Source organism: Barbus barbus (assembly GCF_936440315.1).
Source record: "Barbus barbus genome assembly, chromosome: 19".
Lineage (NCBI taxonomy): Eukaryota > Metazoa > Chordata > Actinopteri > Cypriniformes > Cyprinidae > Barbus > Barbus barbus.
The window spans coordinates 11,279,105-11,306,092 of NC_136747.1; the positions used below are offsets into that span (position 1 = coordinate 11,279,105).

Here is a 26,988-nt window from a genome sequence, read left to right on the forward strand (position 1 = left end):
TCACACACACACTCACACTCACACTCACACACACACACACACACACACACTTTTGCTCTATCTTTTACTATATTGACATATTTACAGCCATTTCATGTTCCTATTTCTTATATTTCTGTTACTAGAAATCCTTTTGTTGAAAATAGCTTTCAAAAGTTTTGTTTTCAGGCAATGGTAAACAAATGCTTGACAGAAAAAAGACCAGAGTGCCAAACGAAAGCACACACACGTTGACATGATGGGATGACAATATCAGTCAGATTGTCAGAGAAAAGCAGCACCTATGACGCCCTCAGCACTGAGTGTGAGAGAGAGAAACAGACAGAGAATGAGAGAAGTTAAAAGGAATGAGGTCAGCCTGGGGTACGACACGGTAACCTGAGAGAAGTACCTGCCCCTCACATTATCCATTATTGCTGCATTTGTCCCAGCTGAGCACAGCAGGAGAAACGCAGGAAGCACAAAGCTATCTCTCCATCAGACCCTCACAATGACCCAAAGACAGCCCTGAATGAACCTGTCACGGATTGAGTTTTACTACTTTGAGTGTGACCAGGAGCTTTGAGTGGCTTTTTAGGCAGTTGTAAATGAGTGTGTGTGTGTGTTAGTGTAGAAGAGATATCCACTTCCCTTCCTCCTGTTGTACCTCTCCAGTAGTTTCGCACAAAGGGAACGTATTGAATGGTGATTGTAGGTTGAGTGACAGGCTTTGTGATTGTTAATGACACGATTGGCCTTGTCATGATTTATTTGTGACTATATCTACAGCTGAGGTATCAATGTTCAACTGCCCTGGTAAAATTCTCAGCATTTTCTGAGTAGCACTGCATGTCTGCAGAGTCCATTAACAAATGACCAATTATTAATCAAAACAGTGATTTCTTGAAAATGAACTACTTTTGGTTATTTTGTGGTCAATAGCATGATAGAGCCAACCTTATGATGTGGTATGCAGTGAATGTGAAATAATGATCAATACAGTTTTCCGTTTTAAGTTTTCATTTTTATCACAGATTTATGCTTTAATATAAATCATAATATTAAATCTACACTACTTTTCATTAGTTCAGGGTTGATAAGATTCAATTAATGCTTTTGATGTAAAGTCTCTTGTGTTCACAAAGGTTGCATTTATTTGTTCAAGTAATATTGTGAAATTGAATTACATTTTAAAAGAACTGTTTCTTATTTTATGTTTTTTAAAATTGTATTCTGTATTTGTTCTTGTCATGGCAAAGCTTGACAAACTTTTGAATGGTAGTGAAAGTGTTCATCTGTGATATGAATGTTAAATGAGATTTATGTTTAAATCTCAAAAATGAACCTAAATATAAATCTTGAACATTCAGAGAAAATGCAAACTGTCAAATTGCACAAGGTGTTTAGTCTGTATATTAATTAATTAAAAACATATTAGATTGAAGCTTACTTCATGATGGCTTTCATATTTTAGCATATTTCTGTGAAAAGTATTTTATTTATTTTTTACATTTTACATGTTTTTATCTAATATGATATTGACATCTTTTTGTTAAAACTTTAATTGCCCTTTAAGTGACTTTTTTCCTTTTTTTTTTTTTTTTTGTATAATAATAAATATATCATTGTAAAAAGCCATTAAGCATTTTCTATTTGTGGCATTTAAATGTGGCAAAATTTTGCAGTTTTTTTCATTTTGCTAAATCTGACTAAATATTTTTTGTAGCACCTTTTCTTTGACATTCAGCACTCCATAATATGATTTCTAAAACACATACTTCCAGAGCTGTAAGGCACATTATTAAATAATATTACAGTGTACAAGCCAAAGCCGTCTTCCATTAATATTATACAGAGACATCCGTCCTCCAGTATGAGTCACTGGTTTTCTGTGCTTGCTTCATGTATAAATATTGCTTTTTCCCTGGCTGAATAAGCTAGTCCTGTCTCATTATGTTAAATGGTGGAATGAATAGACTGTAATATTGCTGTGGAAACAGGGAGCATCCCTCAGCACAGAGACTGTGTGAAGTCATTTCTCATCATTATAAACGCAGGCACTCGCTGCATGGCTGCTTGCACTTTGTGGGATATATGTATATGTGTGTATATATATATATGTGTATTTGTGAAACGGATTCTCATTGGGTGGCTCCAGCCATCTGGCATTAACTGAGATGAACTCATTGCTGCTTCTCTATTGATCGGTGAAATAACTGAACTGCTGTAGTAATGATGTCATCACCTGCCTCTCAGCGCTGACCTTGAATGAAGTGAGCGACTGAGCATGCTCACTGTGCTGCTTTATGTGTGTTTGTTTGTGTGTGTGTGTGTGTGTGTGTGTGCGCGCACTGGATTCTGTAGATTGAAAGAAGGAAGGCTTTCAACCTGCTGTCCTCTAATGCACACACACACACACACACACACACATGCACACACACCTGCTGCTGAATTCCTTTGAGGCACTCCATCTTGTTTCCTCTCTGTCCGGTGAGAAAAGAGAGATGGTGTGGCCATGCCACCTCCATCTGTAGAAGAAAAGCACCATGATTACTTTGTGTGCAAAGCATATGGTGCACCTTATGACAGCGGTATGAGGCATTCATGCATCATTATTTTTGAATGTAAATGGCTTGATTTGACATAAAATGCCTTTGTATTACCTGATTAGGTCTGTTCAGTTCATTTCAGAATGAAAACACAGGTTTGAAGAAATAGTTAATCGTGAATGAATGAGAACTTAAGCTCGCAAGCTTCAAAAAGATGCAAAACGTCAAAAAATTAATCAGAAATATAGTCCATACATTTTATAAGTGAATAAGGAGTTACATTTCAGTCTGTTCAAATATTTACATTACTTGCATCAGTTTCAAGTCAATCTTTCCAATCTGCTTGTACTGAGTCATCTGTTGTGACTCATTTATATCGGAGTCAAATATGTATTAAAACTCAAGTTTTTTCTTTGTTTATTTTACATGGTCAGTATTTTACCAAAATGTGAAATATGACATTTTCTCAATACACCCGCTATTGGTAGCTGTGGAAAAAGTTAATTCTGTTCCCTGCTCACACAGATGTGGCTCAATCAGGTCTGTCAGTTTATAGGAAGATAAGGAGGAGGGATTTTAAAGCCTTCTGCAAAGGGGCCGTTCACCCTTAAACTTTCCTGGTTCCTCTTGATGGGGTCACCCCCCCATCATCCTCTTTGTTCTTCACTCTCCCTCTCTTCCTATGTTCTGTGTCTTTCCCTGCTAACTGAGCTCCGCTACAAGGATGGTATTGCCTTACTGCTTGTCCTATATCTGCTCATGGGAACCTTACACGCTGCACTGTGTTGTGTAACACACACATACACTACTATTCTAAAATGGACTTTGTGGAGCAGACTTGCATGAGAATACAAACTAGTTTTAGGAACCATAAACAGGTACAGGGAACTGGAACTTGTTCGTGTGCGCTTGCCTGCCTGAGTGTGTTGCATTGCTAGCAATATTAGATATCTAAGATATGTCTGAATTAATCATTCTCCTTCAGTCTGATTTGAGATTTCCCATGTGACGATAAGGGGATACAATCAGGGCTTTAGAGACTGAGGGCAATGCAGCATTAGAATAAGAGCTGAACCTTTATATGATGAATGTGATACCAAGACGGTTTCATTTTGAACTCCTTTAAACTTGTAGGTATAAATAACTATGTTTTCTGAAGGGCAAAATTCACAGACACAGTGCTAGGGTGTTGTAGGTGGCTGCTGTGTAGTTTTTAATGTCTTCTGATCTGTTAATGCATTGTGATGTGGTTGTTAGAGTGATGCTGTGCAGTTGCTGAGGTGCTCTGATGGGTTTGTTCATTTGCTTGTTAGATTGCTTTGTGTGGTTACTTGGATGTGGCTAAGTGGCTGCAATCATGTTTTTGGTGGTTGTTTACTAGTCCTAACCCACCCTCAGGTTAATGTAATTCTATGGGATTATTTTCAAAAATATGATGGGCTGGCGATATACCGGTAGACTTTTGTACTGTTGTCTCGATCGCGATCACACGCTCACGTGACATTGCTGTGCTATGTGGTTACGAAGACTTATCGTTTGAATGCTTTTTTATTTAGCATTGTGGTTTTAAAAACAAGTGATTTTAAATGGTGTTCATAAAGTGCAGGAATATTGAACAGTTATTTTTGCAGCTTTATAGGCCTTGAACAGTTAAATACACACACTTGAATGTGCCAAAATGCCCTTCTTTCCAAGTATCCCTGTAAACACAACAGTTTAGGTCTTATGTGAAAGCAAACAGCTGAGAAAGAAAACGTGTAACAGTAAATTGGATCCGGGCAGCTCTTAAAGTGACAGCAGTCTAATGCTGTCTCTCATTCATGCTAATCAAACAACAAAAGAGAGAAAATCTCCCACTGCTCTTGACTAAATCACTTTTGTAACTTTAATAAGAAGAAATATATATTTAATTTACACAGTGATAAATTAGTGATTACTTTCTATAATGTATGTAGCATTTCTTATTTATTTATTGTTATTAATTTCTATGGTATCAAAAATGTGAATATCATAAAGACCTTATTTAAAGCAAAAATAACTATATTGTGATGTATATCGTTTCCGTGAAATTAAATGACTCATATAGTGAAGATTTTGATCATATCGGCCACACAAGGTGAAAATCTTAACCTTCAACAGTCTGATCACTTATCTTCAACAAGCCACGTGATTTGAGATTTTATTCATTTCTGTAGCATAGACGGTGCAATATGAGTTGTGAAGTTTAATATATTAGTTTGTTACTGAAATGTTCACAGTTAGTAAAAAGCAAACAGCAGGTTTGCGTTCAGTGCTGATGTGATCAGATTCCTATCAGATTCTGACAATGATCTGGTGAATAATAACAGAGAAGATATAGCAACTCATTTTATTTCTGCTGGTGGAATGTGGAATTGAAAAAAAAAAATTCCGCTTAGTGTCACTTCCTATGTCTATATCTGTCTATATTTGTTTTAGGTTTGGTTATAAATGTTAAGAGACCCAGATGTACTTTGAGACTCTCTATAGAATATGAGACATTGTTGGCCTGAGGTGCTAAGATATATTTGATAGGATTTCTGTGGGAAAATGATAAGAACATTTTCGTTCCAGTATGTCTGTCCATCTGTCAGGCAGTATGTCACGTCTGAAACGCACTGTACAAAGTACACTGTAAAAAGTGATAAGTTGACTTAACTTTAAAAAATTTAGGAAACCTGTTGCCTTAAAATTATTAAGTAAATAATAATAAAAATAAAGTTAAGTGAACTTGACAATTTACTTAATGTATTTTTTTTAATTATTATTTACTTAATAATTTTAAGGCAACGGGTTTCCTCTTTTTTTTTAATTAAGTCAACTTATCACTTTTTACAGTGTGGAGTATATCTGTAGCAATAGCCAAAAATACATTGTATGGGTTAAAATGATACATTTTTATTTTATGCCAAAAATCATTAGGAAATTAAGTAAAGATCATGTTCCATGAAGATATTTAGTGAATTTCCTACCATAAATATATCAAAACTTAATTTTTGTTCAGTAATATGCATGCTAAGAAAATCATTTGGACAACTTTAAAGGTGATTTTCTCAGTATTATTTTGCTCCCTCAGATTACAGATTTTCAAATAGTTGTATCTCAGCTAAATATTGTCCTATACTAACAGACCATACATCAATGGAAAGCTTATTTATTCAGCTTTTATATGATGAAAATTGACACTTATCACATATATAATGTATATATATACTTGTCACATATATAAAGTAAATAGAAAAAAGATAGAATAGATAGAGCTAGTGTTAGATGGTCAATGTATTATTATTTTTATAATAATTAAAAAGAAAACTAGTGGGTAGAGTAGAAAAAAGAATTGAGAATGCTAGTTTTAAAAAGTGAAGTATTTTTAAATACATAAAAAGAAAACAAGTAAATTCAGTATAATAAAATAGAGAGTTCTAGTGTTAGAGGGAGAAGTGTGAATGGAAGAGTTTCTTAAAGATGTTTATTTACATTTGTTTTATTGATTTTATTGGTTAATATCATTTTCCCTCCATTTGTATTGTGCAACAATAAACATTTTTTACAATAATATGCAACATTGTTGTCATATGGTCTCATTATGTACATGTAAATTCATTACGTAGCATCCAGTTTTTATCTCATGAATAATATCTATTAATAATTTTAATAATATTCAAAGAAGTTATGAATCATGAATTTTAAAATCACACCTAATATTACTTCTGGATTGTTCATCACCTTGGAAATGGAAGTGAAATGCATCGCATTATAGTATTGCATGCAGTGTGCTGTTACACATTCTGCGAAATTAAGTAGGTTATCTGAAATTAATAATTTCATACAAACAAAAACTTTTTGTCTAATTGACTGGTTTTATTATTACAATGTAAAAAATGCAGTGGCTGCCTTTTTTCTTGATTAATCTACTGACAACTATCTATTTAATCTATTGTTTAATCTATATATTGATTAAACGCTCTGCCTTTTCTATTAAATTATATGATGTAAAAACTATAGGGTTAAACATGATTTCCTTATGATATATTAGGAGTGACCTACTAACCTAAACTGCTGCATAACTCGAAGTTATTAGAGCAACCTGCTGTGAGACAGTCATTTTATTCAATACTTCTCATAGCAGGGTCAGCATTGTAAAAGCCAACTGTTGTTGTAACATGCAAGTTACCACGCTGCTGTAGTGGCTGTTAATGTGTGAAAATATGAATACAACAGCAACAATCACCATCCTCATCCTAATTTGAAAGGTTTTGTTAACATACAATATCGGAAAATAAAAGATGTTGCAAAAGAGTTCAGAAAATACACACATTTGTGCTAATATTTTATGGGGGGCGCGTTTTATTAATAGTGCCTATTGCACTCCATTGGCAAACTGTGCACAGTGAATTATACATTACAGTACATTGCTGCATACTACATGCTGAACGTAGGATGTTTGAGTAGTTTAGTTTATTGATTTATAAAGCACATTTAAAAATAACAGGTGTTGAAACCAAAGTGCTGTACAGAAAATATACAACAAGATTAAAACAAATTGAAAGACTAGACAGTATACAAAACATAACGAAATGTACAAATTAGAAAATTTACACTCTTTTGAAGAATTTAAACACAAAGAATAGAAATAGGTCTTCCAAGAGGATTTGAGAAGTAGAAGTAGAAGGAGCAGATAAAATATAGAGAGGAAGACTATTGCAGAGCCTAGAGGCAGCCAACGAGAAACCTTATCACCTTTAGCTTTAAAACAAGAACAAGGAGCTGAGAGTAGAAATTGACTTGATGATCAAAGGGGTCTTGAAGCAGTGTACAGAGTGAGAAGATCACAAAAGCTTTAAAAACAAAGAGCAAAATTTTAAAAGCCAAACGGAACTTAACCAGTAACCAGTGAAGAGAGGTGAGCGCAGGTGTAATGTGGTCACATTTATTAGTGCTGGTCAATAATCTGGCTGCCACGTTTTGAACCCTCTGCAAGTGATTGGATAAGAAATAAGTTGTGTCTCTGAATAATATGACCTAGCGGAAGCATATATAATGCAAAAAGAAGAGGACCCAAAATTAAACCCTGTGGAACACCATAAGAGATTTGAGATTATAATGTGGTATTCTGAACGTGCAGTAGCTAAACTGCATGTGTTGACTGTCTATAGCACTTATGTCTTGGTCTTCTCCACTGTTGCATTTAGGTTTCTCACTCGTTCTCTCCCTCATTCACATGTTCACACATCCCACTATCTGTCCTCGGTCTCAGACTCCTGTAGCACTAATGGCTGTTGTCACAAGTTTTACTGCACCCACCCGCTGCGACCATCTGCCTGGTCTCTCTCTCTCGCTCTCTCTCTCACTCTATCTCTCTCATCAATGATGCTTTATCAGCACGTCTGCCAAAACACAGTGTTGCCAAAGCAGTACAGAGGATAATTAATCTGCAGAAATGGACGATATGGCAGAAGTGTATACTTGTTAATCACAAGAAAGCACGAAATGACATTGACATATAACCACGACCTCTCCTCTTCATCATTAGCATCACAATTTAAGCCATACAACCTGCTTCTTTGATGCAACTAGGAGATGGGTGAAAATGGGCATCTTGTGTAGAAAGTGTAGAGAGGCTGTAAATCTGAAAACTCATACAGTGTATATCTCATATAGAATAGAATTATATAATTGTTTTCAATTTTTTTTTATTTATGATTAATTTAGATTTCTTCTTTTTGTCATCATTGTTGTTATTTTGTGTCATTAAAGTGTAGAGAGATTAAATTTTGAATTGCATATATCTGATAAAATATAGTATAAATGATGTACTAAATACATTAGATATAAACAGATATATTAATCTGCACTTTATTTACAATTTAATATATTTATTTAAAGTACTTTAATATATTTTTTAATATTTTTAAATTTAAATGAACTCATTTTAAATTTTTAGAGAGTCTTAATTTTGAAATGAATTCAGTATATACTATACAATATCTTTTATAAATTATTTTTTATAAACAATATAATAATAATAATAATGTGGCAAAAAAGTGTGGAGAAAATTTAGATTTTGAAAGCTATATTGATCAAATTTACTATAAATTATCTATTTATACAGTATATATGAACAAATATATAAATATATAATTATTTAATTTCTTGTGTTTTTAATTTTAATTTTTTTAACTAATTTTACTTTTTTAGAGAGACTTAATTTTGAAATGAATTCAGTATATACTATACAATATCTTTTATAAATTATTTTTTATAAACATAATAATAATAATGTGGCAAAAAAGTGTGGAGAAAATTTAGATTTTGAAAGCTATATTGATCAAATTTACTATAAATTATCTATTTATACAGTATATATGAACAAATATATAAATATATAATTATTTAATTTCTTGTGTTTTAAATTTTTTTAACTAATTTTACTTTTTTAGAGAGACTCAGTTTTGAAATGCATGTATCTTACAAAATCTAAATGTGTTATATATGAATAAATATATGTAAATAAATATATAATGTATTTTTAAAAATATTTATTTCTAAAATTTTACATTTAGTAGAAGTAGAAGTATGTGGCAAAAAAGTGGAGACAAAGATTTTTAAAATGCATATATCTGCTAAAAGTAATTTTGTTCAGCATTCAGGTTTAAATGTCATATACAGTAGATAATCTCAGTCCATCTTTAAAAACAAAACAAAAAAAAACAATTCCTCTCAAGACTCCTACATTCTTTTCCATTCATTAGATCAAAATCCAGCACTTTCTGGATGTTTGTGATTGCTAAGAAAGGCTAAGGTGAACCTGAAATCAGCCTTTTTATACAGGGCTTCCAATTTTGAAAGATTAGTTGACTAGTCAACTTTTAAAAATATTTTTGCACATCCCTAGTTGCAACACAAATGCTACATAAACAGAGGGCATGTCATTTGGAAATAGACTGCTGCTATCTAATCCTCTAAAGGCAACAGTTTATTTCTCACGTAATGCCCCAGAGATAAATGATACACACTTCCTTGCTGCAAACTGCAATCTGTGCTGCGGAGTCCTACTCCTGAATACTGATCTGAGATCTGCGTTTCTGGGAGTTGGGGATGTGATGTCATTCCCGATTTATGCCTCTTGGAATACCGCAGGTGGTTACTGAAAGAAACCAAGCAAAGTCTAGCAGCAGCTACGGTGCATTCTCACGAGCGCAACACTGATCTGAGAGCAGCTCTAATAAGGACCATCTTTATTTAAAGAGCACGCTCACTGTACACCCACACCTCCGCCTTTGTGTTGTCTTGTTACTCGGTTTCCATAGCGGTCCGTTCTGTGTTGTGAGTGTCTGAAGGGAGTGGACCTGCAAGATGACAGAGTTGCAGTAGTATGAGTGTGACTACTAGAGTAAATACACCTGAGTGCATCTGTATGTGGATCATGTTCGCTCAGCGCTTAGTTCACGGCCTCGGGACAGGACGGGAATTCAAGGGTATGAAGGCGTCCTGTTTGTGACTGTACAGGCTGCTGGCTCTGTATTATTAAGTAATATATGTGTGTGTTTGTGTGTGTGTGTCCGCAGGCTGTGCTGGAGGCCTGCGCTGAAACTACGAGTTGTATTGGGATTGTAACGACTTCAATGGGCCGCAACACTCACTGAAACACTGGAGGCAACTGAATGAGGTACGACAACAGGACTCACACACACACATATACACGTACACCTTTTGATTACAGTGACCTTTAATTCTGCATTTTACTAATCGTGTCTAGGCATTATCTAGAGCGCAATTGTAAAAATAACTCTTGCTTAAGCTGTGTCCTACTCACCCGTCAAATCAGGCCCTGATTGGTGGAGCAATAATACAGGTCTGCCTAGCAACAGGGCTGTTTACCAAACAACACAGCTGGGGCTGAAAGCCACACGTTCACGTAAAACACCTCCAGGAAAAAGCTAGCTAGCGCAAGCAGCTTGGGACAACACTGCTTTAATGATTCATGCTTGAAGCACGGTCGGTCGCAGGCATACTGTAACATGCAGGTTTACTGTAGCATGCTCACACACTGTCGTGTGGACGTGCAGCGGGTTCGTAGACAGCGGTTAAGCGTCTCATTAGCAAGTAATACACGTGTTCTTGAGAGATATGCGTGTATGTGAACAGGCTCGTGTTCTCGAGTGTATACACGGTCTACTCTAGTTGAAGTGCATTACATTAAGTGCATTTATGTGCATGAAATTCTTTTTTCTGTTGTTTTTTGTTGTTTTTGTGCTGGGCTTTTTTTTTCTGATTTGTGAATGAGTCCCTAAAGTGCCCTCTGCTGGTGTAATATACATTGTGGTGCAAAGATTTATACTCAAAGGATTGGAAAATCATTTTACATTTTCATGTAGATATCTCTGGATGGATGGATAGATTATTTTTCATTCATTTTTCATAAAATATTATAATTATTGAAAGAGGAAAGAAAAATGTAAATGTTTAATCCATATATCTGATAAAAGTATACCAGAAATGATATATTAACACATTATTTATAAATAAATATAAAGTTTATATTGTATATTTTATTTATATTTTTTAAATTAATTTTACATATATTATTTTATTATTTTGTGTTGAAAAAGTACATAAAGTTTAATGTTTAGGAGTAAACTGCCACTAAAAGCATGCACAAGCAGGTGGACAACGTTTTGCCCATTGCTTCACTTTTAAGCCTTTACATAAATAGAAAGTTGGCCAAGTTATGATACAGTGGATAGAATTCTGGGTAATATGATCATCATGTTTTACAAAAAAAACGTTTTTTTCACTCAAAGTGATACGCTTCTAATAGATTTCTAAAAAGATATATTAAATTAGTCCATTAATCATAGACAAAGCTGATAGTCGATATTGAAACTGACACAAGGGCAATTACCAAAATGTATCGGCAACAGATGCAGTAATAATCTCAAACTGGCCAAATATGAGGCGACTAATTAGCCTAGCCAATATATCGGAGCATGACTACTCAAAAACTCAGGGAACGAGAGACAAATTGTCACACAGGTAGGAAAGGCTTGATATGAGCTCATTTTGAGGGTAATTAATGGAGACATATCAAAATTAGTACTTCATGAGCTGAGGCTCTCTTTTCTCTCTGTTTTTCTCTGTCTCACTCGCTCTGTTTTTCATCTCAGACAGCTCTACTATCCCAATAGCTCCTATAACCAATAATAGGCTTTTAGAGTAAAAGCTCTCCTCCAGTTAAAGGTCACTGGACTCTTGGTGTGCGTGGTGAAGCATAGCAATTCATCACACTCATGCTACTGCGCTTCCTAATGCGTTCTGAATGTCCTAATCTTCTGTTAAGTGTTAATATGGCAAAGGTGGGGTTCGGCGATGTGTTTTTCCTGTTGGTTAGTTCTCAAAAGCCTCTCTTTTAAAAAAAAAAAGATCCCAAATGGTTTACAAATTGAAGTCGTGAGTGCACTGGAATGCATCAAAGTCCATTTAGATGTTATGTCATTATAAAAATATGGAGGATCTGCAAGATCAAAGCACGATGTGCTTATGAAAACATTAAAGGGATAGTCGATGCTGTCATGATTCACTGACTCATGTCATTGCAAACCTGTATGTATTGTATTTCTTCTCTTTGGACCCCATTGACGTTCATTGTAAAATCACATTTTTCAAAATATCTTCTTTTGTATTCAACAGAAGAAAGTCAGTCATACAGTATATGAACGACAAGAGGGTGAATAAATTATCTTTTTAAATAAAATGTAAAATGTCACTTTAAGCTAGTCGACTGTGTTCTTCGTATCCATACACTCTTAAAAATAAAGATTCCAAATGTGACTCTGGACCACAAAACCAGTCATAAGGGTCCATTTTTTTCATCTGAAAACTGAATAATGTTTCCATTGATGTATGGTTTGTTAGGATAGGACAATATTTGGCAGAGATGCATGTATTTGAAAATCTGGAATCTGAGGGTGCAAAAAAATCTAAATATTGAGAAAATCGCCTTTAAAGTTGTCCAAACGAAGTTCTTAGCAATGCATATTACTAATAAAAAAGTTTGGAAATTTACAAAATCTCTTCATAGAACATATTTGCTTAATATCATAATGATTTTTGGCATAAATGAAAATCAATAATTTTGACCCATACAATGTTTTGTTGGCTATTGCTACAAACATACCGGTGCTATGACTGGTTTTGTGGTACAGGGTCACAAATGAAGTTCCATATGCCACAGAAGAATAATCTTTAGTTCTCCAAAGAATCTTTCAGTGAACAGTTCTTAAAAAAAAAAGAGTGTAAAGAACACCGTTATTTCACTATGAAGAACCCTTTGTTCATTGGAAAGGTTCCATGTGTTAAAGGGTCTTCATGGAACCATCAGTGCCAATAAAGAACCTTCAAGAGTATAATTCAAGTCTTTTTTTTTGTCAGGAGTGTGTCTTGCAAACATGATTATTTTGAAGTTCAGGTGCTGCAGAACCCAGTCTTGTGTTGGCCTTGTGTGTGTGTGTGTGTGTGTGTGTGTGTGTGTGTGTGTGAGAGAGAGAGAGTTTGGTGAGTGTGCGAGGACAGCAGTGCTATTCTTGGCGGTTGGGGGAAGTCTTGGCTCCCGGGCGCATGGGAAAAGTGTTCTTGGCAGGAGTAGCAGTGGCATTCCATTGTGCCTGAGTCCCTCTCAGCACTTAAAACTGTGTCCTTTCACACCGTGATCTCTGCGGAGTGCTTTCTAGAAAGAGGGAGAATAAATAAATTACTAGCATAAACACAAGCACCTTGGAATCCAACCGTCCACACAGATGTACTCGTTCACACCCGTTCACACTCTTTTCTCCTCTTAATTTCTAACATTCACACACAGACTTGTATCATACTTCCATTTTCCATCTTCCTCTTTTGAACAGTTTTGAATGGCAGCCTCAGAATAACACAAACCACATTCACTGCTGTCATAAACATCTCTCAGCACACTGGCCCTCATTCGCTGGAGCCGCTTGGAAGTCAAAGGTTCTGGAACATTGAAAGACGGTCAGAGCAATAAACATTCAGTTCTCCGACATGCTGTGATGTTGCTCTCCCAGAAATGAACTCGAAATGTATTCGACCTTTGACCTAGGGGTGGGAATGGCTATAAAATTAAGGAATATTGCGATAGTGACCGACTGACTAACACAATATGGTGGTATTGCAGTTTTCTGAGTGGCAATCAATTGTTTTATACCATAAAATATTCTTATTGGTCTTAATGGGGCTTGTTTTTAACTGCAGAGTTTGTTTTGCAGGTGTAGTTCATGTAGTCATGGTCATATTTTGTACTTCAGACTGGTTTTAGGGGATGTGTGTGTTTTTGTGGGTGTTAATTTTTATCAGCTGCCATGTGCATCAGGCTTAAGCTGCATCTGCTGCACGTGTTTGTCAAGATCTGTGATATACAGCATCTTTCTACCTTCTTGTCCATATTTGTTTTCATTGTTTGCAGAAATCATCTGAATCCTTACAAATGCATAGCAGCAGAACCATCCAGCCTAAAAACATTTTTCTTTCACATTAGCTTTACCACTTTTTATTTATTTATTTATTTATTGGTAATGTGATTTGAGCTTAAGGATGTTGTCGTATTTTATTTCTGATATTAAATTAGGGATACATAATATATCATCAAATACCATATCAGTTATCAGTTGTCAGTTTTATTTCTTTATATTGTTGTCCAATATTAGATATTTAATTGTTCATGCTCATTAAATGTAAATGAATGTAAATAAAAATAAATGTAATTAAAAAAAGAACACCCCTTTTCATAAGTTACATAGTAATTTTGTGATGTCTAAATTCTCTTTTAAAGTTATTGGTTGTAGTTTTCAGTGTTACTTTTTATGTATTTATTTAATCAGTCTTTACCTATTCAAGGAGATGTACTTACGTGGTTGGAAATAACTATCTGAGGACTTTATGACTATGACTATGAATATGAGTAAACTTTAGCCTTACTTTAAACTTTGATTCTCAACAATACACTAATGCTTGCCCTAATAATACATTCATTCTTCATACACACACATTGACAAGTTTACTCTTTATCCAAACAACCTCTTACACTGAATGGCTTTTAGGGACTTAGGAGCACAAGTGTTTGCTTTTGCTTTTTTAATCACCGAAGTGGTATATTTAAGCTGCCTCTGAAACCAAACAACTGTTTTCTTATTCTCAGGTGGCAGAGGTCTTATGTCTGACACACTGGGTCAAAAGGTCAGACTGTTGCTGCTGAAAATCTAGACATCAGGGGCGAACAGTGTGAATTTAGTACTTGTATTCACAAATAGTTTTTACAAGCATTAACATTCCATCACACTAGACATAAATGCTGATGTTATCTTCATACTGTTTTGTCACATGTTACTAGCCCGGATGATTTCTGACTGCAGCTCGTTCTTGGAAACCAATTATATGTTATATTATACCTCCAAACAAGCGCCGGCAGGCCAGGGATGTGAAAGGCGACCCGCTGACCCTGTGCTGGTGTGCACGAGCTTTGAGGTCAGAGGTAGGGAGCTCGATGCAGAAGACGCATAAGTCATATCTAGTGTCGTTTTACATGAATTACAGGACGAACACAAATGACTTTTTCAACATTCAGGTTGATAGAGGTTATTTTTAAAATGTCGTTCTTTGAAAGCAGGGTCAAGGAGAAGGAGAGCAGAGCAATCAGTGTGAAGTAATATTCTGAGAAGTGTTGCTGCTATAAGCTTCCATTCGTCCTCGATCCTGATGTATTGAGGTTATGTGTTGACATTTTCTGGAGTTTTGTCCTCCTGATTATTCACAGTAATTAATCATCAATATCCTGCTTTGCAACCCACATCACAGAGCTTGTTTAAGCAACAGCAAAAGTCAAAATACACCGTAAAATGACTTTGGTGGTGCTTACAGAAAACCGTGAAATGGTTTTTATGAACTCTGAGAATAAAAGCTTGTGTTTATTTGTTCCGCTCGTACATAAAGTTAAAGCACAGTCAGGGGTTGTTTATTGCGGCCGTATTTATCCCTATAGTATCTTTCTCGTTTGCAGCAGGTCGTGTGATTCTCATGCTCTCGGGTTTCGTGCTGTTTTCGGTGGAGGTGGTCTGTGTGGGGAGCTGGCCTGTCACACTCATTTCTCACCCTCTATTTATTACCTTGGCGTTATCTAAATGTTTAATTTGTCATGAATGAATGATCACAGGACTGCTAAATAGAGTGCTAGCTGGATGGGCGATATCTCACAGAGAGATAACAGCACAACATGCTGCAATTTAGACCTGACCAGTGATGTGTCTCCTATTTTATTATTTTATTTTATTTTGATTAGTATTAGGATGAAAATATACAGCAGTACCAAAAAAAATCTACAAATGCAATTACATTAAATAGCAAAATACCAGATTTATGTTAGTCATACCTCCTGTGTTTTATTTTATTTTAATCATTTATTTTATTTTATTTTGATTAGTATAAAATATACTAGTATATATAGTAATTAAAATATACAGTGGTACCAAAAAAATCTACATATGAATTACCGGCAACACTTTACAGTAAAGTTAACATTAGTTCATGCATTTTGTATCATTAAAGGGGTCATCGGATGCTAAATTCACTTTACAAGATGTTTGAACATAAATGTGTGTTGGAAGTGTGTGTACACATCCATCCTATAATGATAAAAATCCACCCAGTGTTTTCTTTTCTCAAATCAGGCTGTTCTGAGATTCCTGTCATAATGACGTAGTTCTGCACAGACCGCTCCCACGAGACTTGATTGACAAGACCGTCGTACCTTAGACTTGCCCTGTTTGAGCTGAGAGCTGTTCGCCATTGTGCTAACTCCGGTGCTGGAGAAGACAAGATGTCTCCCGATTAAGCATTTGAGGTGTTTAGTTGTTGGATGTAATAATGTAGATAGCAGTCGTCATTTACTCCCGACATCTGAGCCGCTGAAGACGCAGAGGATTAACGTTACTTTCATTTTGAAGGGAATGCGCCGATCCCGATCTGCCTAAATGCATCTATGTTCGTGCGAATCATTCGTGATCCAGCTTCATCTACAGAAGTGAGTATAAGGGTTTTTTTTATGAATCTTTGCAAATGGCCTTTCCCAATAATGTCCTAGTTAGCCAGTTACACGGCTGAAGTTTACTGTCTGCTCGTCACTCCACGGAAGAGAAGGGCTGGGTTAGCAGAGCTCATTAGCATTTAAAGCGACATGGACTAAAAACTGCTTGCTCAAAACAGAGCTGATTTTGACTGGTTAAAATTTCTCAATGGTAGTGTAAGAAACAACCTTTTTACCCTAAGTATGTTATAGACTTTTCATTAAGACCCTAAAGAATCATATCAACTTGTGGAAAATGGGCATCCGATGACCCCTTTAACAAACAATGAACAACAATTTTTACAGAATTTATTCATCTAGGTTAATGTTATTTTTTTTAAACATGCTGTTGTTCAGTGTTAATTTCTTTGTTCATGGTATGCTAACTAATGTTAATTCATACAGTTTGAAATATTATATTTAATTAGTAGGCTATATGTAGAAACTAACATTAATCAATATTTAAAAAATGATGTAAAAGTATTGTTTATTGTAAAAATTGTTACAAAAATATCAAACTGTAAGTGACATTTAATTTAAAGAAAAAAAAACCTTAAGCACAACCCAAATGTTTCACAAAAAATAAGTTTATTTTTTATTTTTGCTAAAATAAAATCAACTTAATCTTTAATTGCCCTTTTTGATTCTTCCCAAATGCTAAATAGCAACAAACACCAGTACAGCATTTTCCTGAAAGCCTGTTTGTCGCTATGCACTGTGAAATTTCCTGAAACATAAGTTCAGTCCGTACAATGACAAAAGGTCGAATTTGAGTTACAGTAACCATTTAATCACTTAAATGCTGTAGAATGTAGCTAATAATAGTCTCGAAAATGATCACATATATTTTGACACACACTTTATGACATACCATTTATTTTCTAAAAGCAGAAAAATACAGTTTAAGAAAAAATCTTTTAGTTATACATAAAAGAAATTAAGCGTAGTTTTAGCCTCATTTCTTTGCATATGCCACTTGGGTTTGCATGTTGTAATGTAATTCAGTGACATTCATACATTAGCATGGCATATCTTAGCGTTTCCAATACTTTTTTGTGTCCCAGACCTGCTGCGTACAGGGCATCGGCCAATCTGTGCTGTGTGGGCAGACGTGAGTATTGTTATGGATCACAGCAGTGTCCTCAAAGCAACCCTTCAGTCTGTCTTAGTTTGGCCGGCACCGCTGAGCCACGGCAGAGCCAAACAAGGCCACACCAAACACAATTGCACATCGCCCCATTTTGCCTCCATCCTGAGTCCTGCGGGCCTGCTCTCTCAGGAACATAAAGACTTCTCGGCATGGTTCACAGTGTGTGAATAGCTTTGAACAGGGCCTCACGCTGTGCTTTGGTGCATATTGTGTGTGTGTGTGTTTGTTGGAGGTCCACTTTTATGTTCCGTCATTGCAGGTTCGGCATGATGCAGCTGTAGGTTTGTATGTAGGGGTCGGTCTACACAGCAGTACAGTCGTGATAGTGGGCTGTAGCTCTGAGGTTTGTGTAGCTGTACGGCTGCGTGTTACATGCTGTTAGATTTGTGCAGGTCTTTTATGCAAAAGGACGGTGGGTAGATGTGCACTGAAGCAGTCAGATGTGTGTAAATTTCCAGTCCATGGACACATACTGTTTTTAATTGTTTGGTTAAATACTATTTATTATTATTATTATTATTATTATTATTATTATATACTTTACATACTTTTTCCAACAGTCTGAGACCACTAGATGGGATTTTGTATCTTTTTTTAGAATTATTTAGTTATTTTAAAATTTCCATTGCTAATTTGATGCATTTTAACGCAATTCACATCTTTTTTTTCAAAAATGATATTTTATTAATTTTATAAATTGATAGGAGCTTATATGCGGCTTGTAATATGCCACTCACAATAACCAAAGCTGTATCTTTTTTTTTAAACATTATTTTAAGTTTTCGAAAAATTCTAATTACAATTTTTCAATTAAAAATTTTATTCTAAAAAATATATTTTATGATAAACATGTATTCCTAAATTTTTATGCTGCTCATAATTCCTAGTAAGGAACATAATACACCTAATAATAACCATGAATTTTGTTATGCTATTTTTAGCATTCAGAAAGTTATTTAAATGTACCATAATAACTGACAATTTATCAATAATAAAAAAAATTATAATAATCAGAAATATATAATAAAAAATGTCATTTACTGATTAGTTATTTATTTATTATAAAAATGTATTATAAATATAAAATAGTTTAGGGTAAAAACTGATAAAAAAATACAAGAATTATTATAAAATTACATATATGTATATATATATATATATATATATATATATATATATATATATATATATATATATATATATATATATTATAATTAAATGTATATTATGAAGAACTTCAGAATATGTTTTAGAGAATTTTACATATTGATAGGTGAATGCTTTCTTTTTTTCCTTTTTTTTTAGACTGGACCAATTAAAGTTTCCCAGTCTCCACTCTGAGCGTGTGTGTGTTGTTCCTCTTATTTATCACAAGCGTGTCTCCTCAGTCTCTATTTGTCAGTACGTCAGTGTGTTCTGCGAGAGCGTGTGTACACACTCCTGTGGGATTATCAAGTAATAGAGGGGCTTAGCAGTGCTTTGCCTCAGCGTAATCCGTCACACACACACACACACACACACATACACACTCCACATAGTGGCGGATTTAGGATGGCTTGTGAATGGAGGGAAGGCGAGAAGGTCACGGCGAACAGTAACAGCAGACAGGACATGGAGGAACCGTCAACTATAAGGACAAACAAACACGTGAAATCGATTTCAGGCCGTAACCAGACTCCAGCGCACGTCTGCAATTATGTGCATCTAATCTGCACTTTTTCAACGCCATTAAAGCTTTGGCTGTGTGGAGCTGTCTCTGAGGAGAGACAAGAGCTATTCATTTCTATGACTCAGATTTAGAGGTCATTCAGTGTACTAGTATTAGTTCAGACACAAAGCACCATAGCAATATCACCTCTGTTTAGACGCGCTCATTAATACAGTCATGATGGATGTCATTCATGTAATATCAAAGCAAACGTTTAGCAGCCTGTTGAAATTTTATAAAGGAGTGCTGCATGGTTGTTAGTCTACACTACTGTTACTACTTTGTGTGTTGCTAAGCCTCCCTTTATTTATAAATAAAATATTTTTTAAATACATTTTTATTTTTGATATTATTTTATTTTATATTTGTCAGTGTTTATATTTATAATATTTATAAAAATTATTAATTAAATTATTACAATTATAAACATATCAAAATGTTGAGCTCCGATAATGGTTTTGGGTGAAGGTTAGTTTATAGTATTTATAATTAGCTATATATAAACACGGTATGAATTTATGGTTTATAGTCGTTAAGATAGGTAATTGTATGTGAGTATTTTTGTTCAGTGACTGGGCTGACCTCAGAGACCTCCCTCACTCTCATTTATAGTTACACCCTCAGACTTGGCACTGAGAGAGAATGAACAGAGTCAGGACTGAGTTTCTGATCATCTACGGTTTCATTCCAGCCCTGTCTTCTTTCCTCTCTCTCTCTCTGTCCCCTCCCACGGTATTACACTCATCAGAAAGAGAGAATGAGGCCTCTCTGTGGTGGAGAGAGCATTCAGGTACATAGAAAAAACTTACTCACTAAAAGGTTGGGCAACATACACAGAATTTAATTAAATATACTGTAATTTGAATTTACTACTTTATGAAAATAATTATTTTTAGAAATTCAAAATGATCATACATCATTTTGTAACAAATCATGAATAAATGCATGATAAATTTTGACTATAGCCTATGTTTCCTGATTTGTTTTTTTTCTCAACTTTTTGTGTAATTTAATATGAATAGTCTATAAAACTATATTTAATATAGTTAAATATATATAAAAAGTAATATATAAATAAATATTTGTTAATCAACTTAATGTATCAAGTATAATGTATTTATGTACACTACTGTGGAGTTGATAGTTATTTATTTATTTTTTATTTTTTTTACTTTTTGCTTACCAAGGCTGCATTCATTTAATTAAAATACAGTAAAAATAGAAATATTGTGAAATATTATTCCAATTGAAAATAACTGTTTTCTATTTTAATATATTTTAAAATGTAATTTATTCCTGTGATGCAAAGTTGAATTTTCAGCATCATTACTTTAGTCTTTATTGTCACAGGATCTTTCAGAAATCATTCTAATATGCTGATGCTCAAGAAACATTTCTTATTATTAATGTTGAAACAGTTGTGGTGCTATGATCTAATGTTTTTGGAAATATCCCATATTGTGTGTTTGATGTGAGAAATTTATACAGTCAAATACAAAAATGTATTATTAAAAACGACACTTGTTGCATGAATTTATTTGAATTTCATGATTGCAACATTACTTGAATTCAAATTTCATTTGCATTTCTATATCTGTTTACTACTGTACTTCAAATTCAGGCACTGAATTGCAAATGAAAAGGCATTCTCCATTTAATAGTGCACAATTCACACTCAGACTAAGAGCTGACTGCTGCTTTTCTGACTGGTGTGAGCTCAGCATTCGGCCATTGCATTTTGCTGCAGGCGCTTCAGTAAAAAGCACATAAAGTTAATCTGCAGTCATTCCTCTCTCCTCAGGGCTCAGTATGGGGTTAATGCTCCACTCTGTACCGCTGCTGGGCATGCTGGTATGACTGTGGCACTGCTTTCTCTGTGCCAATCTGTCTATTCACCCAGCTAATGAGTCATTGTTGGGTTGTTAGTGTTTAGAGGCAGATGACGGTGATTCAAGCAAGGGAGAATGTTCCGCATGCTTAGAGAAGTGATGGAGAGAAGGAGATACTGGATTAAAGGAACAGTTCACCTGGGGACTGAGATATAAAGCTTTAAAATGACACTAAAAGTAGCATAAAATGTATTGTTAATTCATATTGACTAATTTTTATGATACTGTTATGTTGTATTTTTGTTTAACATTTTGACAGCTCCATTTACTTTCATTACACTACTGAACAAAAGTTTGGAATATTTATGATTTTTTAAAAATGTTTTTGAATGAAGTCACTAAGGCTGTATTTATTTAATCAAAAATACAGTACAAAAAGTGAAATATTCCAATTTAAAATAACTTTTCTATTGTAATGTATTTTGAAATGTAATTTATTGTTGTAATGCAAAGCTAAATTTTCAGCATCATTATTACAGTCTTCAGTGTCACATGATTCTTCAGAAATCATTTTAATATGCTGATTTGCTGCTCAAGAAACAATTCTTATTATTATCAATGTTGAAAACAGTTTTTAATATTTTGCTTTTTATTATATTTAAAAAATTTAAATTATATTTTAAAATATATTAAACAAAAAAAAAAGATCTTTTAAATTATAATATTATTTCACAATATTACTTTGTTTATTATTTTATTAATTTTACTGTCTTTCAAAAACAAACAAAAAAATTAAATAAATCTTAATTATTCCAAACCTTTGACTTGTAGTGTCTATGGAAAAAAAATAGCCAAGACAAAATTTCTTCAAAATATTGTCCATTCTGTTCAGCTGAAGGAAACAAATTCTCACAGGTTTTTAACAAATGGGTGTGAGTAAAGAATGTCAGAATGTAAATATTTTTTTATTAAACTATGCCTTCAAAAGTAATGTATGTGGTGTTGATGCTGCCAGTCTTGTGCAGGAGACCTCTTTCATGCACATATGTATGCGTGGGTGCCACAAGTGCGTAATGCGTATGTATGGAGCCTTTCATGTGTCTCCTTGACGACACGTCTCTGGAGTTGATCCCTCGCTTCACAGCGACAGCAGCGGAGCGAGGGAAGCTATAGCTGAACTGCAGACAGTCGGAGGGAGTCACAGCCATTCTCTCGCGTGCAGGTGCGATCAAAGGCTCGCTGCTATTCAGCTCTGAAAATACATATCAGTCTGAAACCATTCAGTGTGCGTGCATGTAAAAGGCCACATCTGGCCATGAGAGGGTGGATACATTCCACTGAATGGCGCTGAGCTTTCCTGTGAAGTTTCCTTTGAGTGCTTTTTCAGTCACTCCACCATTAGAGCGACGCCGAAAGAACTTTGAACAAATTCTTCTGCAAAGCCCAGGAGGGACACTTTAGCATTCGGCGGGATTCGAAACCGATCATTTTGTGCGTTAGATAAACAGAACTACTGTATTTATTGAAGACTGTAACTATATGTTTATTCACGCTGTACAGGATTGCGTCAAGTATTAAAGAGGACTGTTAATTGCACTTAGATATGATTTTAACTCGGCTTTCCAAGAAATATAATAAAAGAAGCAGTTTAAAATAGATGTGCCTGTGATAGTCTGGACATCCACCATGTTAGAGTCATTAGGTCGGATGATTGCAAGACCAGATGCACCTTGGGATGCAAACGCAGTTGCCTCAATCAAGCTATTAAACTGAAGTTATTAAACTGAAAAGTATATTAATATATTATATTATATACCATTATATTATATACCATCATATTATATTATATTATATTATATTATACACCCTTCAAAAGATTGAGGTCTTATGCTCACCAAGACTGCATTTAATTGATCGTAAACACAGCAAAAACAGTAAAATTGTGAAATAATAAAGCATGTAAAAGAGCTGTAATTATTATTAACACTGTTATTATCAGTGTTGATGAACATAAATAGATTAATAGAAATTTTAAATGAATGTAGTTTATTTGACATAAATATTTTAAAATAATTGTTTAATTCATTTTAATTAGAAAATGTTTCTTTAAAAATCTTACTGACCCTAAACTCCTGAACAGTATATTATATTATATTATATTATATTATATACCCTTCAAAAGATTGAGGTCTTATGCTCACCATTCTTAATAAATCTTATTAACCCAAAACTAACAGGATATTATATTATAAGTGATGAAGTTTTGCTGTCCTCAACAGTGAAGCCAAACATAGACCCTCTGTGGTGTTATGGGCAGTTCCATAGAAACAAATAATTTCTGAGTATTTGAACAGCTCTGAGTAGAATCTGATTTGCCATCTCATAATTACAATAATTCTGGAATGGCATGAACAGAGCTTTAGTCCAGGCTTTGAAATTTCACACTGAACTTTGTAAACTGGGGTTAATTTTTTCATTTCATGGACAAGTACAGCACAATAACGCTTTGGTTGTCTTAATATTAGTATTTTATCACTCTGTTTCTGTCCAGTATTGTGTTTGCCAGCGCTGTTGTGTTCAACCTATTTAACTTTCCTCAGATGCCAAAACAAAAAAATTAGGAAGCGAGCATCTCTGCGACTGTACGAAGCTCATGTATAATTAACAAGACGAGCACTGCTTGGTTTATGATTGGTTGTCAGTTGCTAAACATTTCAGTTTGACAGTCTTTTAGAACTGAAGGTCTTTCTTGAATAATGCTGCCATATAACACAATTCTGGACTCATATGACAGCATCCCAAGAGGAATTAAATCTGTTCTGAATGCAAATAGCCTAGTGATATCTTTATATTGTCAAGTCTTTCTCTTATTTAATGACTGCAATCTGCAGAGAGAAGGAAGATGTTCTCTGCTGTAGAGATCAGATTCATCTCCTGTGAAGAATGAATTAAAGGAATATTCTGTTATCAGGTAGTTAGCAGATGCAGATTTTAATCTGCCGTTTCTGTTTCAAATTGTCACCACTTCTCACTTCTTTTATCTTCTTTCCTTCTGTCTGTTGTCATAATCTCGGTCTGTATCTCTTTGTTTCTCTCTTCTGCCCATCCATTTATCAATCTCTCAGGTGACTGCACGCGCTTCAGAGTAAACACACAAAAACTAATTGAATTACCCTAAAGGCCCAGAAATGGAGAGCATAGCTAATTTGTTACCACAGCAACAGACAAACCTTCCAGTGCCGCTTGTTTTGTTGACTGTGGATCTGTAAACAGCACGCACTCCCTCACCTAACAAGGGAACTCCTTGCGTGCCTGTCATGAGCTGCGCTTCAGATTGACTCGCATTAATGACCGAGCCCGAGTTCAAAGCACTGACAACCTCTGACTGCCTCATACTTTCCATAACACGGCCCATAGGGATGCGTTCAGCCGTGCGTTAAATTGACTCATCGGCAGGCCCACATGGAGTCTCTGCACTCAGTATTTCAGCGAGCCTCATTCACAAAGTTCTGCACACACTTTTTTGTGTTTTCGTTCTACATTCGTATTCCATATTTTGGTTATTTTGAGACATTCTTGAAGATAAAGAAGAATATGTGAGAGTGTGTGTTACCAGACAGTTAACGGTAACCTTTGACTGTCATTGTATGGAAAAAAACACTATGGCAGTTAATGGCTGTCGTCAACTGTTTGGTTACACACACTCTTCAAAATATCTTCTGTTGTGTTCAACAGCAGAAAGAAACTCATACAGGTTTAGCTGAGTAAATGATGAGTTTTTTGGGGGGTGAACTGTCCCTTTAATTCAGAATCAGTATCAAGAAAGAGCTTTCGCACACAAGGATTTTTTCTTGGTAATGGAGCTTCCAGTGTACACATAAATACAACAAGATGACATAAAATTCAACTATAAAAAATGAAAGTATGATGATAGTTTGGTTAAGTCAGAAGCACTCAGGTTAAGTGGGAAAATATTTTGTACATATAACATTATGGATAATAATATTAAATAAATAAGAGTGAATTTACAGGATATTGGGAGTCATTTGACAGTTTAATAAGGAGATTTTCCCTGTGGGAAAAAGGAGCTGTTCCTGTGTCTAGTGTTCTGAGTCACCAGACGGCAACAGTTCAAGTAGGTTGTGGCCAGGGTGAGTCGGATCTGTAATGTTTTTACCTGCCCTCTTCCTCAGTGGAAAGGTACAGGTCCTGGAGGGTGGGCAGGGGGCACCAGAAATCCTCTCAGCAGTCTGGACTGTCGGTTGTAGCCTCCTGATGTCTGTTTTGGTAGCTGAACCAAACCAGACAGTTACAGATGAACGCACGACAGCTGAGTAGAATTGTGTCAGCAGGTTGAACTTCCTCAGTTTCTGTTGTGAAAAAGGCCTAGCAGTGGTTGTACTTCCTTCGCCTCATTTTAAAAACCTTTTACCAAATTGAAAACTTTTCCACAGTTGTCTGCAGGCTTTCCACTACAATCAGTTTAAACATTTTAGAAAAAGGTGTCTGGTTTCAACTAGGCCTCTTCATAGGGTTTAGTAGACAGTGTTAGCTAAGCTATACTTTGTTTGAGCTTTCGCCAGTGTTATTTTAGTATCACTTAGATATTTTTATAGTATTTTGATTTGAAAGGTTTAGTAATTTTGTGTTTTTGTCATTTTTAGTATATGATTAGTATAAGTTGTAGAAATGTTGTTTTTAAATATTTTCTGTCAGTGAACATAAATTTGAAGTATCTGAATAGTTATGCTTTTAGTTTTAATTAACGGTCACACTTTATTTTAAGGTCCAATTCTTGCTATTAATAAACCATTAACTATGACTTTTGCCTCAATAAACTCCTAATTTGCTGCTTATTAATAGTTAGTAAGATAGCATGCAGAATATGTGCTATGTAAGTATTAATAAACAGCTAATATGTTAATAAAAGGCATGCAAATAAGCAACTAGTGAATAGTGAGAATTGGTTTCTATACTAAAGTGTTACCTAACCCTGGCGTGCACCGTCTTTTTTTGTGGGAGACATTTCTGTTGTCCAATCTCACTGCACCATCCTCACCACCACTGAGCAGAATATATATTTATCAAAACTGCTACGCTAACTAGGTCAGCTAAACAAAATAATGGCCTTCAGCTACGAATCTGAGACTTTATTGTCTCTAGCACCACCTGCTGATGAATTCATAGAATTGTATAGCAACAGTTCTCACTATGGCGCTGAAACTCAAGAGGTTCAGAGGCCTCAGATTAGATGAGATGTTGCTGTACAGGATTAGCATCACAATGTCCTTCTGCTTTCAGTGAGCTCACCTGAAATGAGTTTCTAATCCTGACTCTCCGTGGAAGTGTGTGTGGGTCTGTGTTTGTGTGTGCTCTTCTGCTCGGATCAGTAGTGCTGTGTGGGAGTGCATGTATAAGGGAGAGGGCATATTTACTCATCTGAGTAGTTTGTCTATTAGGCTCACTGTATTTCTTCAGCTATGAAGCACTTTTGGCTTTTACAAAATGAGCTTTCTTACAACTCTTGTCACTGGCTCATTTCAGTTGACTACTAGCAAATCAGATTTCCAGCAAATCTTAAATGATGTATTGTGTTTGACATCATTCTGTGATGGAAATGACAGTGG

At 34.9% G+C, this 26,988-nt stretch overlaps 1 protein-coding gene across 1 annotated transcript in view; it reads left to right on the top strand.

Annotated features, from left to right (window-relative positions):
- The window catches only part of LOC306884879 (ataxin-1-like), a 101,430-nt gene that overhangs the window by 59,502 nt on the left and 14,940 nt on the right, over positions 1–26,988 (top strand). Inside the window, exon 3 of the mRNA XM_079441109.1 lies at positions 10,115–10,215. The gene's annotated coding sequence lies outside the window, so the exon portion shown is untranslated. The remainder of the gene's footprint in view (positions 1–10,114; positions 10,216–26,988) is intronic.